We start from the raw sequence: 16320 nt of genomic DNA on the forward strand, positions 1-16320 counted from the left end.
GTTTCCTATCCCCACTTGTGTTAGTTAAAGACTAAATTAGTGTGGGGGGGTGTGTGGGGGAAGTGTGAGGACGTGGTGGCACCAGCACATTCGGCAAGTAAGGTGGTTGTCAACTTGATGCAAGGTCATTTGCTATTGAATCCAGAGAGAATGCTTCAGTTATTGTACAGCCCCTGCCTTTATTTGTTTATTTCCTAATAGGGAAGTAATTTCTTAATACAAGCACGGCTAAGGCATATTCATAAGCAGAAAATGATGGAAACCATGCAGGGGGCTGCTGATCATGTGCTACAGTCATTCAGAGGAGGAAGAGCGGGGCGCCTGGGTGGTGCAGTGGGTTGAGCGATCGACTCTTGGTTTCTGCTCGGGCCATGATCTCAGGGTCGTGGGATCGAGCCCTGGATCGGGCTCCACACTCAGTGTACAGTCTGCTTGAGATTCTCTCTCCCTCTCCCTCTGTGCCTCACGTTTGTTCTCTCTCTCTTTCTCTCAAATAAATAAATCAATCTTAAAAAAAAAAGAAAGGGAGGAAGAGGTTATATCCAGTGAGAGGCGTGAGGGAGCTTTACAAACAGAGTGACATCTGTTCTGGTCCTAAGAGAGGGAAAGGATTTGGAAGTGTGATGAAGAGGTTGATGGCAGATTTGGAGAGGAGGCAGGTTAGCAGAGTAAACCCAGTGGCTGGAAATAGAGAAGAGTCTGGCTGAGGTGTGGCTGGGAAGGTTGGACCGGACACTACTCCTCAGTGTCCGGGTCACCTAAAGGTATTGATCATCTGCTTTCCTCGGCAGCGGCAGCTAACACTCCTTAGCTCTTCCTGTGCACACTGCTACACACACTTATTTTACTGGTACAATAACCCTGTGCAACAGGTTAGATACTGAACAGGTTAGATACTGAACTTGAAGTTACATTTGGTCAGGGTCACAAAGGTAGAATGTGATTTTTTTTTTTTTTTAGATTTTAGTTATTTGACAGAGAGCACAAGCAGGGGGAGCACCACGCAGAGGCAGAGGGAGAAGCAGGCTTCCCACTGAGCAGAGAGCCCCACATGGGGCTCGATCCCAGGACCCTGGGATCATGACCTGAGCTGAAGGCAGATGCGTAACAGACTGAGCCACCCAGGCGTCCCTAAAATGTGATATTCTATCACAGGTAGATTATAGCCACAGGTAGAATGTCGCTTCAATCCCAACTCAGTATTTACTCCCAAACCCATGCCTTTATCCATTTCACTATTCATCTTCTTCCCATACCTACTATGATTAGGTTGTGGTTATGTATATGAGCCTGGGTGGCAAAGGGAATGCCCACAGCAGGAAGTGGAGAGGAAGAGTCCCGAGCTTTTTAAACAAGAAGTATGAGTGAACTGTCAGGGCCCAGAGGCAGGCAACCCAGGTTTGAACTCCAGCTTTACTCTCCTTCCCCCTGCGCTGATTGTGTGATATGAAGCACACTCTCACACAGCCGCTTGAGCTCCCAGAAGTCCACGTCTCTGTGTGTGTGTCCTCTACCTGCCCCTGTCTCTGGGGTTGGTGCTCCCTGTCCACCAGGGGGACGTCTTACCCATTGGGTTTTCCAGTTGAAATCAGGGGCTGTTTGGGCAGTTACCTTAGTAGCCTCAGCCCCAGCCTCTCCCGAGCAGGTGTTCAGAGCTCAACAAGGACAAATCTTGGCATGGTTCAGTGTAGGTCGGCTCTACCACCCTCCCTTTTCCAGAGCCAGCCTTTTCATGTTTGCCCCTCAAAACCACATTGGGCATCTTCTTCCTGCCTTGTTTTCGGCCTTTTTGCTCTCAGAGCCGCTGATAGCAAGATGTCTTCGGGAAATGCCAAAATTGGGCATCCTGCCCCCAACTTCATAGCCACGGCTGTTATGCCAGATGGCCAGTTCAAAGATCTCAGCCTATCTGACTACAAAGGAAAATACATTGTGTTCTTCCTTTACCCTCTTGACTTTACCTTTGTGTGCCCCACGGAGATCATATCTTCAGTGACAGGGCAGAAGAATTTAAGAAACTCAACTGTCAAGTGATTGGTGCTTCTGTGGATTCTCATTTCTGTCACCTGGCATGGATCAACACACCCAAGAACCAAGGAGGACTGGGCCCCAGAACATTCCCTTGGAATCAGACCCCAAGCGTACCATTGCTCAGGACTATGGAGTCTTAAAGGCTGATGAAGGCATCTCCTTCAGGGGCCTCTTTATCATTGACGATAAAGGTATCCTTAGGCAGATCACGGTAAATGACCTTCCTGTCGGCCGCTCTGTGGATGAGACTCGGCGACTGGTTCAGGCCTTCCAGTTTCCTGACAAGCATGGGGAAGTGTGCCCAGCTGGCTGGAAGCCTGGCAGTGATACCATCAAGCCTGATGTCCAGAAGAGCAAAGAATATTTCTCTAAGCAGAAGTGAGCGCCGGGTTGTTTTAGGGCTGGGCTGCAGTGGGTGGCCATGAAAACAAACTCTCTCTTGTATTATTGCCATGCTTAGACCATAAGACTTTAGACTGTGCAGATGTGGTATGGGGACAGGACAGGCCTTTTCTGCAGGGGTTGGGGAGGCCAGCCTTTCTTTTCTGGAGAGAAGGGCCTGAGCTGTTATGGGGCAGGCCAACTGTATGTACAGTAGCAGGGCATCACGTTTTGTCTTTTGTTTCTATTAAACTTGAACCGAGAAAAAAAAAAAAAAAAACACATTGGAACGGAGGGCAGAACCTCAGGAAGCTAGTTAGTGAGGCCCAGGGCTTCCCTTTGCCCAGCCATGGTGTGGCCACCTGCCTATTGACAGTGGTGGGAAAGGAGAGTCTGTGAGCTCCAAACAAAGTGTGGGCTGGGTCTCTTCCACTTCTGGAATTTTCCAGCTAGCTTATATTTCATAGTGTGTGTGATCACTTGATGTTCTCTCTCATGTTCCATCTCTCTCTCCCTCCCCATCATTTCCTAAATAACTTAGGCCAGAAAAGGGTAGATTTTTCTATGCCTTGAAATGTCCTTTAACAATTGCAAAGTTGACCTATAAGTTAGATGCTTTAGTTTGGGGCTTTGATGTGCTCACGGTCTTGTGGGGGTAGGGACTATGTGCCATACTCCTGGATCGGCAGCTGGCTATTACTTAGTTATTTTTCTTTGAATCCTTCTATGACATATAAGTCATTCCAGGTAAGTGAATGCCAGTGTGAACTAGGGATTGTGTCTGGACCCGTGAAAATATATGTACATTTCCAAAATATTTATCATGGTATAACTATTATTATTATTACTATATGATACATGAAGTCTTCTCCTCTCCCTGTACCACCTACCTTTACCATCTTGTAATATGAATTAGTGTTGGGGCACCTGGGTGGCTCAGTTGGTTGAACATCTGCCTTCAGCTCGGGTCATGATCCCAGGGTCCTGGAATTGAACCCCTCATCAGGCTCCCTGCTCAGTGGGGAGCCTGCTTCTCCCTCTCCCTCTGCCCCTCCACTCTACTCATGATCTCTCTCTGGCTCTCTCTCTCTCTCAAATAAATAAAATCTTAAAAAAAAAAGAATTAGTGTTAACTTCACATACGTATTCATCTGGCAAATTAAATAAACATCTACTGTGTCCCAAGTTCTTTATTCAGTGTGGTATATGGTGGTAAAATATCCAAGTCTCTTCCCTTAGGGAGCTTACATTCTGGAGAGAGAAGAAAAGAAATAATAATGCTAACTCTATCACTACTAAGAATAAACAAGAAAGATGAAGTTTGCTTAAGGTCCTGAAAAATGCAGTTGAAGGTCCTATCAAGAGGGTGTGATGATGATGTGTAACAAGTTTTGGTAGGAGTGAGGATACTGAATAATCTATCTCGTTTCTGCCTCAACAACTATAGAGCACAAGGCTCCCCAAGGCTAGCTGATCTCAGATTCATGGACTTCAATGGTAGACTGCACATCTTTTAATACATTATATTAACTTACCATTTATGTATCTGTGTGTATGTGTGTCCACATACATACAAATATGAAATGAAATAGTGATAAAAGATAAATGTAATCAATTGGTCCAGGCTATGTATAATTATGCACAGGTATGCATAGGTGTGTTAGGAGCTCTCTGCAGAGCTGTTTTATTGGTCTCCTCCCTTAAATGAAAAACATCCTGAGCATTAAAGATTATGTCTTCTGTTATTTTTCTTTCTGCTTGGCACATAGTAGGAATTCAAAGAACACTTAGCAATTCGCTGAATTAATAGGGACTTCTCCAATTTATTTTTTCTGTTCTTCTTTTTCCTACCAGTATCCTGATAGATCAAGAACCATAGGAATATAAATCAGGTTCAATATTCTCAAAAAGAATTTCTCTAAAACTACTGAACAGGGACAGTGCAAATTGCACATTGCACCAATTCAAAGTTTCTGTGTGTTTGTTTTTGTTTTTCCCCTCTTTCTAAAGTCAAATGTGAATGCTAATTAACAGTTTAGTTGTGAAGAGTGCCTTAGGGTTATTGCCTTCTTTGGTAAGATAAATGAAGAGATATTTTAAAGTCAGCTGGATTTTTAAAATTTAGAAGTTTGTGTTTCTCATTACTTTGTTTTCTTAGAAGAGACTTGGACATTTATTCAGCATACTTAAAAAGTATTAAACACATGAAAGGCAGGCTCTGCTGTCAAGGCAATCCAATCCATTTGGCCATTATCTGTATTATAAAAACTTTACATGGCAGGGACGAGGGTATAATGATTTAGAAAGTTATAATTCTCAAAGTGTGGGGATGTGTTGATTTAGGTATGTTAATTAGCATGCGCCGTGGATATTGGTAATATTTCTGTCAAATTTCGTGGCCACATATATCAATGCCTCTTTGATGTTTAAGCTTTTGACTATTAATCATATTTTACCATGCCGAAGCTATGGGGGAATTATTGAGAAGTAATTAAGAAAACCTCCTTTTTAGCTTTCTAAAAAGAAGTACAATAAATGTTTAAAAATCTTCATATGTTTAGAAACAAATTGCAAAATATATATTAAACATACGAAATTTAAAATATGACATCAGCATAGGGTTAGCTCTCTAAATCCATTGGTAATTGAACTAATCTCTGCATAGTTTCAAAAAAGATAGAAAACATTCATAAAACCAATCTTTAATAAGAAATGTCATTTCACTTGCTTAGGTGACAATGTCGGTAGGTTAATAAGAAGAAAACCAATTTAGAGGGATACTAAAAAAAAAAGGAAAAAAGATGTGAGAGGAGTAGCAAACCACCCAATCTATAACTTAACTCTTCCCTCAGGATGTATCACTGCGTCTTCTGATTTTAGGAGAGTAGTCTGCCCAGTGATACACTGGGATATCCCAGAGTGGCATATTTATACTCATGGCTTAGCATCATAGTGGTCCAAGTTCACAGAGCTTAATTGTAAATGTTGGCACTGGGATTTGCACCCATACACTATTGTTACTTTGTCTACCTCCCTATGAGCAAACTTCAACATACATTGAGTACAATATTGTGCAATTAGTTTTCTTGAAGTTGGTGTACAATAACCAATCTTAGTGGCTTCTGAATATGACATACTGTGTCATTCATGTGCACATTGATTCAAAAATACATACTGGATGCCTAACATTTGCCAGGTACTTGGAAACTCTGAGGATAAATCAGAGGAAAAAAAATAAGTAGTTCACGCTCTTGCTTTGTAGTATTGTATCACATGTATATGCAGTTATCAATTTACAGAGCATGTTATTTTTATAAAAGTAAATTCTTTCACAGATGCAAATAGCTTTCATATAAACACAACAGTTAAAATAGGGAAGTTCACAACAGACCGTTTCAACTCTCCGAAGACTGTAACTTATTCCAAATTTTAAGACACGTCAAAGATAAAAAGGAAAGCCCCTTTTAGTGAGAGAGAAGAATGTACTCCAGTTTTAAGTGTACCTTTTTTGGTTTGAGTACTTGGATAGGTCACTTCTCTTACCAAGAAAATGAGAGATGAAGGCAAGGTTTTCTCTAAGGATGTTCCCCCCTCTACCCCCCTGCCCCTCTCTATACATAGAGAATGGCTTTGGGGTTGGAAAGCCAGATGTAAATGAAGGGTGGAAAATCAAGAGAGGAAATGAAGACAGGGTTTGAGATCTGAGAAGTTCCCAAGTCCTGCAGCTCCCTATCCTGTTTAGCTTCCTGGAAACTTTCGGCCTGGCGGAATGTGAACACATGAATGGATGCGCTTCCTGCCTGATGGGGGCTCTTCTTAGCGCTACCCCATTCTTTCTGATGAGGCTATGTTTTCCTCGGCTGGTGGACTGCGGTTTTCTCGCCAGTACTCTCACGTTCATGTTCTTGAAATAGTCTCAGCCTTGTGGGGGGAAGGGTCGGCTACGCAATCAAACAACCTCTATAGGACAGTGTGTTATGTCGAGGTACATTCAATCTACAGTGAATCAACCCTGTACTTGGTGTGAGTAGGAGAGAGAGGAAGCCGAATAGGCAATCAGGTCACTTTCCATACAAGAAAAAGTATGCAGGTTGAGCCCTGAAAGAACGTTTGGAATTACCTCGAGGTAAAATGGAGAAGGTCATTCCAAGCAGAGTAAACAATCCGCCATGGATACCCCGGAAGAGTAGCACCAAAGGCACATCCAGAAAATGATGAAAATCTTGTGTGAACTAGCAGGTACTGTGGGCAGGAGAGACAGAGGGGATAAAGGAGTCTGCATTCTGAGAGGTTTTAAATTCCAAACCTGAGGTTTGGATTTGTAGAATTGCCCACAGTCAGACATTGTGTTTTGAGAATGTTTTCAGAATTTTTCCTTTAGGCCAACAACAGTAGAAAGGAGTCACGAGTGAAATCATATAGAACATTACAATGTCAAGAGTGATCACAACTTTGTAAATGTCTATAATGTTCATTGGGCCATATGTAGAGCTCAACCCTGATCTCTCTGCAGGAGTCTGTCCTTTCCCCCAGAGAAGCCCTTACTGCCTTTCTTCTTCGTACCCACACCTCAGATCTGGTCTGTCACAAATTCCTGCAAGCTTCTGCCACTGCTCTTTTGCATGTTCTGATGTTCTTCTGAGTGCTGAGAGAGCTCTACTGGACAGTTCTGGGGTGGGGGGTGGTCACTGGCAATGCTACCAGCTTCCACAGTTCTGTGCCTGGTAGGACACCCCCTCTTACACTGCTGGGTATTTGATGACAAAGCCTCTTGATGTTATCTGCCACCACATACTCATGAAATCTGGTTAAATTTTTGTTTTCAAAGCTAATATATATACACACGCATTAAAAAATCAACTCAATCAGTATAATGCAATTAACGCCTCCTACTTATAGAACATTTTTAAACGATTCTCTAGTCTTCATGCTGATATTAAAATTGTTTGTTAAAAATGCGTTTAAAACATTCAGCTAGGGCGCCTGGGTGGCTCAGTCGGTTAAGCGACTGCCTTCGGCTCAGGTCATGATCCTGGAGTCCCGGAATCGAGTCCCGCATCGGGCTCCCTGCTCGGCAGGGAGTCTGCTTCTCCCTCTGACCCTCTTCCCTCTCGTGCTCTCTATCTCTCATTCTCTCTCTCTCAAATAAATAAATAAAATCTTCAAAAATAAAAAATAAAAAAATAAAACATTCAGCTATCGGTTTATTTTGGTCTTCATTTTAATGAGCAATGTATAATACTAACAGGGAGAATTTTGTTTTTGTTTTTAAGATTTTGTTTATTGAGGAAAAATCACATACTCTTTCATAAATGATGCTGACATAACTGTATATCCATCTGGAAGAAAAAAATAGATCCCATTCTTCTCTTTTCTTTCTTTTTTTTTTTTTTTTTTTGGTTTCTATTTATTTATTTGACAGAGAGAGACACAGCAAGAGAGGGAACACAAGCAGGGAGAGTGGGAGAGGGAGAAGCAGGCTCCCTGCAGGGAGCCCGATGAGGGGCTCGATCCAGATCCAAGGACCCTGGGATCATGATCTGAGCTGAAGGCAGACGCTTAACACCTGAGCCACCCAGGCATCCTAGGATTAAACTATTTTAATCATAAGACCTTTATAGAGTTTTGTTCAAGCCTGTTCCTCCTAATTATATCTTTTTTTTTGCAAATATTTCTTAGCAATTACTAGCATTTATTTATTCATTTATGTGAATTTATGTGAATTAGCAGTTTCATTACAAATAGTAGTAAAGACAGTCTTGATTTTGATTGGAACAGCATTGAATTTGTAGACTAATTTGGGTATAGTTTATCTCTTCAAAAGATTGAAAGTTCCCTTTCAGGAACATGTTGAGTTTATTTGATGTGTGTGTCCTTTAAATTTTATGTGATTATAATGGAGACTGTGTACATTTCTTTAAACTTACTTCTAAGTAAGTAGTTTTTATTGATATGTTGAATATATATTCTTTTTGCCAAAACTGTTGAAAGTTGGTTATTGTTGACATACAAATCTGCCATTTTCAGAGAACTTTAACAAAGTATGTGCTTTCTAGTTCTAGGTCCATTAGATTGATATTTATTTAGATAGTAAAATAGAATTTAGTGTACTCAGATGCATAGAAACCTTTTCCTTTTATAATGTTTTAAAGCACCTCCTACCTGGTATGGTAGACTTTTTTATTATTAATGTGGCTTATATTTTTCATGCCTTTTTTGACCCTTTCTAAAATAAGCCAGGTAATTTTATGAATTCTTTCCTAAAAGAAGTGTTTGATGAAATTACTTCTTTTGTTGTTTTTGACTTAACCATTTCTGCTTTTTAACAGTTTCTTCCACTTTTTTTTTCTTAAGGGAATACTTATGTCATTTTTATGCTTTCTGTCTTATGCATACATTTTAGGTTATGCATTTGTCATATGTACTTATGTGGACATACTCTGTATGTTCCTCATACTGTTAATTTCTACATGTGTAATAATTTTATTGTTTATTTCTTGACTATCCCAAATGTCCTAAAGAGAGTGAATTATTCTGTTTTTAGAGCTTGTTTACCCAAGAACTAAAAGCATAAGGAGCATTAGTCTTTTTTATTCTCTTGTTTCTAATTTCTAGTTTCATCACATTTATGTTACAGAACATAACCTTGATGGTTTCACTTTTTGGATTTTTTGAGATTTTCTAGTCTGGTTTACTTCTTATAAATGTTCATCTAGAATTAGACATAATATGTTTTCTTTTTTTGATTCCAGTCAGAAGATTTCACCCTACACATAGCTATAAAATCATGTTGTTTTTATTCGCAGACACTATGTCGTACCTTATTTTTGGTGTATCTGATCTAACATTTTCTGAGAGTTGTGTATAGCACAATCGCATGACTACAGTTTTGAACAGCATTCCTTGTGTGCATCACAGTTGTATCTTTATAGATCTCAATGCCATTCTGTTATTTGATGTATAAATGTCAATGGATGCTGTATGTTCTTAGAGAACCATACAATATAAAAGGAAAAATAAATAAAGGAAACTTTTTTACCTGTTCAGTTGTCAGTGTTAATGCTACACTTAGCTATTCCTTGCAAGTAGGCATTAATTGAATGACATTGTCATATGTTATTGTCCAATTAAAGCTCAGATAGGAGCGTGTACAGTATGTTCAAGTGAGAGTACCTTGTCAGGTAGCACTATTAATTAAGAACTTTAAGTTTAAATAAAAGAAAAAGCAGTTAGATATGATGTTTTATATTTCAAATATTAATAGTGTTTATTTTTTTAAATTTAAGGCTCATACCCAGGTTAAGTGAGATTGCACTACAGAAATTATATGCAAGACTCATTCAAGTCCATGGTAGCCTTGACAAATGATTAGTTTATGCTTCTTTTGTTGGATGTTCAGTACTAAAATCTGATGACCCAAATATGTATCTACCCACCACAGTATACTACAAAAATCTCATAAAAGAAAGTCTCTGAGTTTTAGCTAAAATGTTAAAATTACCTACTGAGAATCAAGCTATACTTGGGAAATCCAGAGTAGTAATGCATTAGTAGGGCTATTGAAAACTCAATAGAAGTGTTAGTTTCAGTCTAGTCTAAGCATATAAATTCTATTTGGCAATAAGGACTTTCCTTCAGTAGAGGGATCTCTAAAGCAAAGAAAAAAAAATTAGTCATGAGAATATTATCAGTAACGCCTGCTGATGCATTTTAAGTGAGAACCTGATTTTTTGCCCCCAAGTTGAACTAAACGTACACTTTTGTTAGACTTAGAACTTCGATAGACTTAAAATCCTATGGTTTTGTACTTTAATTATGAAAAATAAATAGTAATTTCACTGGGAAGTACATTCTGCAAATAGATATTCTTTCATTCTCCTTTTTAAAAGAATATTTTAATTCAACAAGTACTATGATAAAAGTACTTGTGTGACATTTAAGCTTTCAATGTTGTCGGTTTCTTCACTCGTAAACGATAAAGAATAAGAGCAGCCACCTCATAGGTTAGTTGTAATGATTCTTTCTCAAGCATTTAGGCTGAATCAGTACTTTTGAAAAGGCCTCTCCCTCCTTCTCCTCCTCCTCTTTCCCACTATTTCTGCTTTCTGAACATGCCATACTTACGGGAAAATGCTTCTATTAAGTTGTCATAAGAATCAAATGAGATTAAGTTAGTTCTTAGCCCTATTCCCCTTATATAGTAAGCAATCAATAAATGGTACCTATTATTATCACCTTGTGTCAGGTTATGTACAAAAAACAAGTTGAGAAAAACCCATAGAATTTGGTATGAGAATTTTTTAAATCAATAAATACTTCTACAGCATTTATTGTATGCCTGGACTATTCCAAGCGTACTGGAGACTTACTTGACCTTTGATCCAATCCTCTGAGGCGGGTGTTCTTATTAAAAGTCCATTTTGGAGAGGAGCCAGCTGAAGCATTGAGAAGGTAGGTAACTTGCTCAAGGTCACACAGCTTGAAGTGGCAGAACTGAGAGTCAAACCCAAGCAATCTGTCTCCAGAGGTTGCCCCCAACCTCTAGATAAGGCTGCCTGTGGGCTAGTTAGGTGACTGGCCAAGTGAACTTGGTTTCTGCATCTTATACCATCAAGCACACATGAGTCAATATAAGAGGAAAGCAAGAACAGCTGTGGCAGATGATTGTTTGGATGGTTACATGAGGCCAAGTATGAAGCATTTAACCCTTTTTCTAAAAGTATTCTGTGCCCAATAAATAGTTTACAAAATTTTTTGTTTGAGCAATTTTCAAATATTTATAAGAAATCTATAAAGTGAATTTTTTGTTCATGTTTTAGGGGAGAAAGTTTTAAATTAGAAAGCTATTTCTGTATCTACCAATGTTAATATCTATGGGCGGTGTCTTCATTTAAAAAATGTAGGCCAAGAAAACCAAACTTACCAAAACCAACCATTGACCGGAACAATGCTTGGCATATTTGGAAAAAAGGAAAAAAAAAAAAAAATGAACGAGAAGTGGTACTTACAGGATGTTTACAATTTGTGAAAAATGCACATTGACTCCATTCAGATTACTTAGAAAAAAGATGGAGGTTAATATTTTATTAGTTGTGATGTTCTTGGTTTCACAGAAAACTAGGAAAAATTTAAGCAAAACAAGGAGGCTAACAAAAGTGTCAAGGCCCATCATCCATCCCTAAGCATGGACGTTAACCTGGGCTCCTTAAATAAATAAATAATGCATTACCAGGTGTCAGAAGCCAAGACAGCTTCTTTTTCAATTTCTTAGTGCCTTTCTTGCTCTGTCCTTCTGTTATCCTCCAGCTTGGTGTCCTGTCTCTGGTTTTCTCTGTAGAATGACTTGCCCTCCTCTTCCTATATATATATAAAGATGCTCCCTCTACAGTTCCTGAAGTGTTACATCCTCTGCTGTAGCCACCAGCACTAGGGTTTCTCAGTTCCAACTTTAGAGCATCCAAGCAAGGAAAGAATACAATTTTCACCCACTTTTGGGTTAAGTGTCTGTTTATTCATACTTGCCATTGGGGACTGCACAAACACAGTATGTTAATGTTGAAGTTGACTAGAAGTGCAATGGAAAATATAAAAGGAGAAGCCGAGTAAGGGGTGGGGGAGACCTCAAATATTAAATAGTGTGGTTAAAGTGGTTCTCATTAAGAAGGTGACATTTGAGAAAGGACATTAAGGTAAGGGAGTTGACCAAAGACACATCTAATAGAATATGTCTATGGTCTTGTAAACAAGGATTGCAGAACATTTCATTTTGTGGTGAACGTATGATATACATATATATACATATATATGTATATATATGATATACAAAAAGTAGTGTGGGTTTGCCTGCCAGTGGTCAGAATAATAGGGCCTTTGAGGCAGAGGAAGCAAAGAGAATAAAATAATGCAGGATGGTTTGGAGAATGTCTTGGAAGCGGGAAGCTGTCTGGATGGTGTTTGTTGTGTGAGGACTGCAGTGAGTGTAGAGTTCAAGCTGGAGCCTAGATCACCCTTAGGTGAAGGGACACGGAGATACCATGCCAATTACTTACATCCTTCCAAAGTGAGGACAGTCTGCTAATATATTCATAATTCCTTGATTCTATCTGGAAGTAATTTTGGGGATAGCGTAGATTCTCATCTCTGTTTCTTGGTTTTTTTTTCAGATTTTATTCATTTATTTGAAAGAGATAGAGAGAAAGAGGAAAAAAACTCAAGTGGGGGGAGGGGCAGAGTGAGAGGGAGAAGCAGACTCCCCGCTGAGCAGGGAGCCAGATGCAGGGCTCCTTCCCAGGACCCCCGGGATCATGACCTGAGTGGAAGGCAGATGCTTACTGACTAAGCCACCCAGGTGCCCCGGTTCTCATCTCTGTTTCTTACATAAGTACAACAGATTCAACAGGTTTTAGATAAATTTTATATGTCTGTATGGTCACCAACTAAAAAGAGCGCGTGGAGAAATCACTTCCAATTTTTAGTTCCACCAATCAATACCTGTGAGGTCATAGACAAATCATACGACCTCACTGAGACTTCCTTACTTTAGATTTAAAATTTCGATAATATTACTTACCTTTATCGACTGCCGAGATAAATCAATTAGGTAAGGTAGGTAGACCAGTTGAATAGGCACTCAAGAAATGTTTGTTACCTCGATATCTTCTTCTATGCTCTTGGTATATTCTCTATCAATTTTATTTTTGTATTCCATTTGTATTCTGGATTCAACATGGCAAAGAGTCTACCAATATCAACAGCAACAAAAATTAAGTTGTAATAAGATTACAGAAAAACATATGTAAGTGAAAAAAATATTTTGTATGTGAAGAAGCTCTTCTCTCAAGAGACAGATTTATCGATGTGTTAATTTAACAGACTTTGGTTATACTCTCCTTATGTAATACAACTTGAATTAGAAGATAAATAAAACAAGGAACTTGGCATTGGTTCAATAGCTAATGAAAAACAAATTGGTAGACAAGTTGATAATTCAAAATAATTTCTGCATGTACTGTACTGTTTCCCCCCACGCATGTGACATAACTGATATGCAATCATTTTTACTGAAATTATGTTTTGTATAGGGATTCTAACTTTTTCTCTCCAAATAAGCAAAGCACTAAGTATGTATTTAATATTATTAGTGTGCACTTAAATGCAAAATGGTGAGGCTCCAAATACACATTTTCAAGTATGCTCAAAAATTTAAAAAGTATGTATTTTCTTGGTACGATGCATCGTATCGTACCATAATTTAGAATATAAGAAAGGAACCAGAGAAACCACAATTGAAGAGACCAAAGCTTTTAAAAATATGTAAATATAATTTCCTTCTCTCTTCTCAAGTTTATATAGAGCAGCACATTTGTTTCATGTGGCATTTAGAAGTTTTTAATCATAACAAGTCCATTCATATTTTACCAAAGCAGACTTGGTAAGATAAGCTCATCCACTGATGTAAATCTTAATTTTACGAGGTTTTCTGTAAAACCTCCAGTCATTTGTAAATTTGTTGAGGACATGAATTAGAAATACCAAGGCTTTGGGCCCCTGGGTGGCTCAGTTGGTTAAGCGACTGCCTTCGGCTCAGGTCATGATCCTGGAGTCCTGGGATCAAGTCCCAGATTGGGCTCCTTGCTCAGCGGGAAGTCTGCTTCTCCCTCTGACCCCCCCCCATACTCTCTCTCTCTCTCTCATTCTCTCTCACCCTAAAATAAAATCTTAAAAAAAAAAGAAATACCAAGACTTTGAAAGTGGGATGATTCTGAGATCATCATATAGCAACCCCCCCTTTTTGCCTGCTTGCCCTTACCCCACCCATCCTGAAAAAAAGCAAGTAACTAACATCCAAAAAGTCCCTCCCCGGTCACACTGAGTTCCATTATTACAAAGTTTTTCTTTGCATCTTAAAAAAAAAGAAAAAAGAATTTTCTGTTAATAAGGCAACTTAGTAAACTGGAAATCTATGTGGTATCACAGCTTTATTAACAACTGTCAGCTCATATTTCAGATGATTAATTTTGAACTATGGTAGAGACCAGAAAATTAGCCTCTTTGGAAATGTTACATGGAATGCAGGTATTATCTGTAAATATTAAAGGTAATCGTGAATATTTGAAGGCCAATACGATGGTCAGACTTGAGGAAGTTCTAAGAGGAATATAAGACTCCTAAAAGATGAAGGAAAAGGCACCAAAAACCTTTGAGGCCACTGAAGTATGCCTATGATTTATTTCATATTTCAGAGTTATTGGAAAATAAAACTATACAGCAGTAAAATAAGTATAGCAACGATCTTAATATTCAAATAAAAGGATTTGGAAATATAGTTTCCAGAAAATAAAGTTTTATGAAGTTAAGACCCAATCTTTGCTTTCTCATTTGCAACCACTTAATTTTACTCCAAATATTTTCTCGGAATAATAATAAGCAAATTTGTTTTCTTCTTCAGATTATGCTCTAGAGCACAGAGATTTAAATTTGTTTTGATGTCAGTTGTTCTAGGCAACAAAAGATAAATTTTTTTCACAATAAAATGTATTCCAGAAAGCTACAGAACTGTGTCTAATAAAATACATATCTAGGGTGAAGAAAATATCCGTTGACTTGATATGCTTTTGAGCATTACTTTTAAATTTTATGAGCTGTCTGCTATTCTGTCCTTTTCTTGATCTCAGAGAAATGAAGAGGATATTACAATTGGAAAATACACATCTTGCCCTGTGTGTTGCTTTTAACAAACTACGTGATGGTATGTCACACAGGTTTTGAAAAATACAGTGACTACATCTTCTGTGGCAGAAGAATGCCTTTCAGACTTAGTAATGTAGAGCAGACCATCAGACACAATATACACTGTGTTCACTTTGTCTTAGACTATTCAAATAAACATTCGCAGACAGTAGAGAGAAACACTTTGGGTAACTTACTTTTCGGGTGAGCTAAGCCATTCAGTGTTTTGGGTTTTACTTTACTTTATTTTATTTTATTTTATTTTATTTTATTTTATTTTTATTTTTATTTTATTTTATTTTTGAGAGAGAGAGAGAACAAGCAGGGGCGGGGCAGAGGGAGAGAGAGAGAGAGAGAGAATCTTAAGTAGGCTCTGCATTTAGCACAGAGCCTGTTGTGGGGTTTGATCTCATGACCCTGAGATCATGACCTGAGCCAAAATCAAGAGTTGTTTGTATAACTGACTGAGCCACCCAGGTGCCCCTGTTTTGAGTTTTCAAAACCTTTTGTGGGGTACATTTATACTCTTCACCTGACAAGGCATAATGCCTATTCCTTGACACTTTTGAAATCCCAGTGAATTAATAAACAGATACAGATAGAATCTTCGTGATGAAAGACAGCTGGTGGTACCATTATTTTCTTAACAGATATTTGAGCTTAGAATTCTTCCCAGATGTTTCACAGATATTCTAATTGCAGATAATGGTTCCAATAAAAGTTCTAGTTGACTGAATGCAGTCTATAATTTTTGCTGTACATATTCTCAGAAGAGCCTACTTTCTGGAGTTTTCTCTAATCTGTAACCCATTATTCTTCCCCACTAATCTTGAATTGGCAGGATCTACTGTTGTGAGGTGGGTTGTTTCTCTTCTTTGCTTCCTATAGAAAAGACAAGAATGAGGGCACTTATAAACTCCTACTGAATTATAGTTCCAATCTGGCCAACTGGGACGTAGGTATAGAAGATGGGGAAAAAAGAGTCAGACACAGGGATACAGACTGAGAGGTAGTGTGTGGAGAAATGGATATGGATTGAAAATATTAAGGAGGTTATGTGGATAAAAAAAGAAATCATGAAAGCAACAATGGTGGACTGCTTTTATTTTTGTGTCAAAAGCAGCTTGACTTGGTTGGAGGGACGGGGGCCTCTGACTTCTGATCTGTGAAGATTATCCA

General features: G+C 38.7%; 1 pseudogene; it reads left to right on the top strand.

Annotated features, from left to right (window-relative positions):
* The first annotated feature begins 1771 nt into the window (after window positions 1-1771).
* LOC114206161 (peroxiredoxin-1 pseudogene) lies at window positions 1772-2413 on the top strand (annotated as a pseudogene).
* The last annotated feature ends 13907 nt before the right edge of the window (window positions 2414-16320 follow it).

Source organism: Eumetopias jubatus, unplaced genomic scaffold (genome assembly GCF_037043125.1).
Source record: "Eumetopias jubatus isolate StellerSeaLion01/CBP00866 unplaced genomic scaffold, mEumJub1_p1.0 scaffold_2, whole genome shotgun sequence".
Lineage (NCBI taxonomy): Eukaryota > Metazoa > Chordata > Mammalia > Carnivora > Otariidae > Eumetopias > Eumetopias jubatus.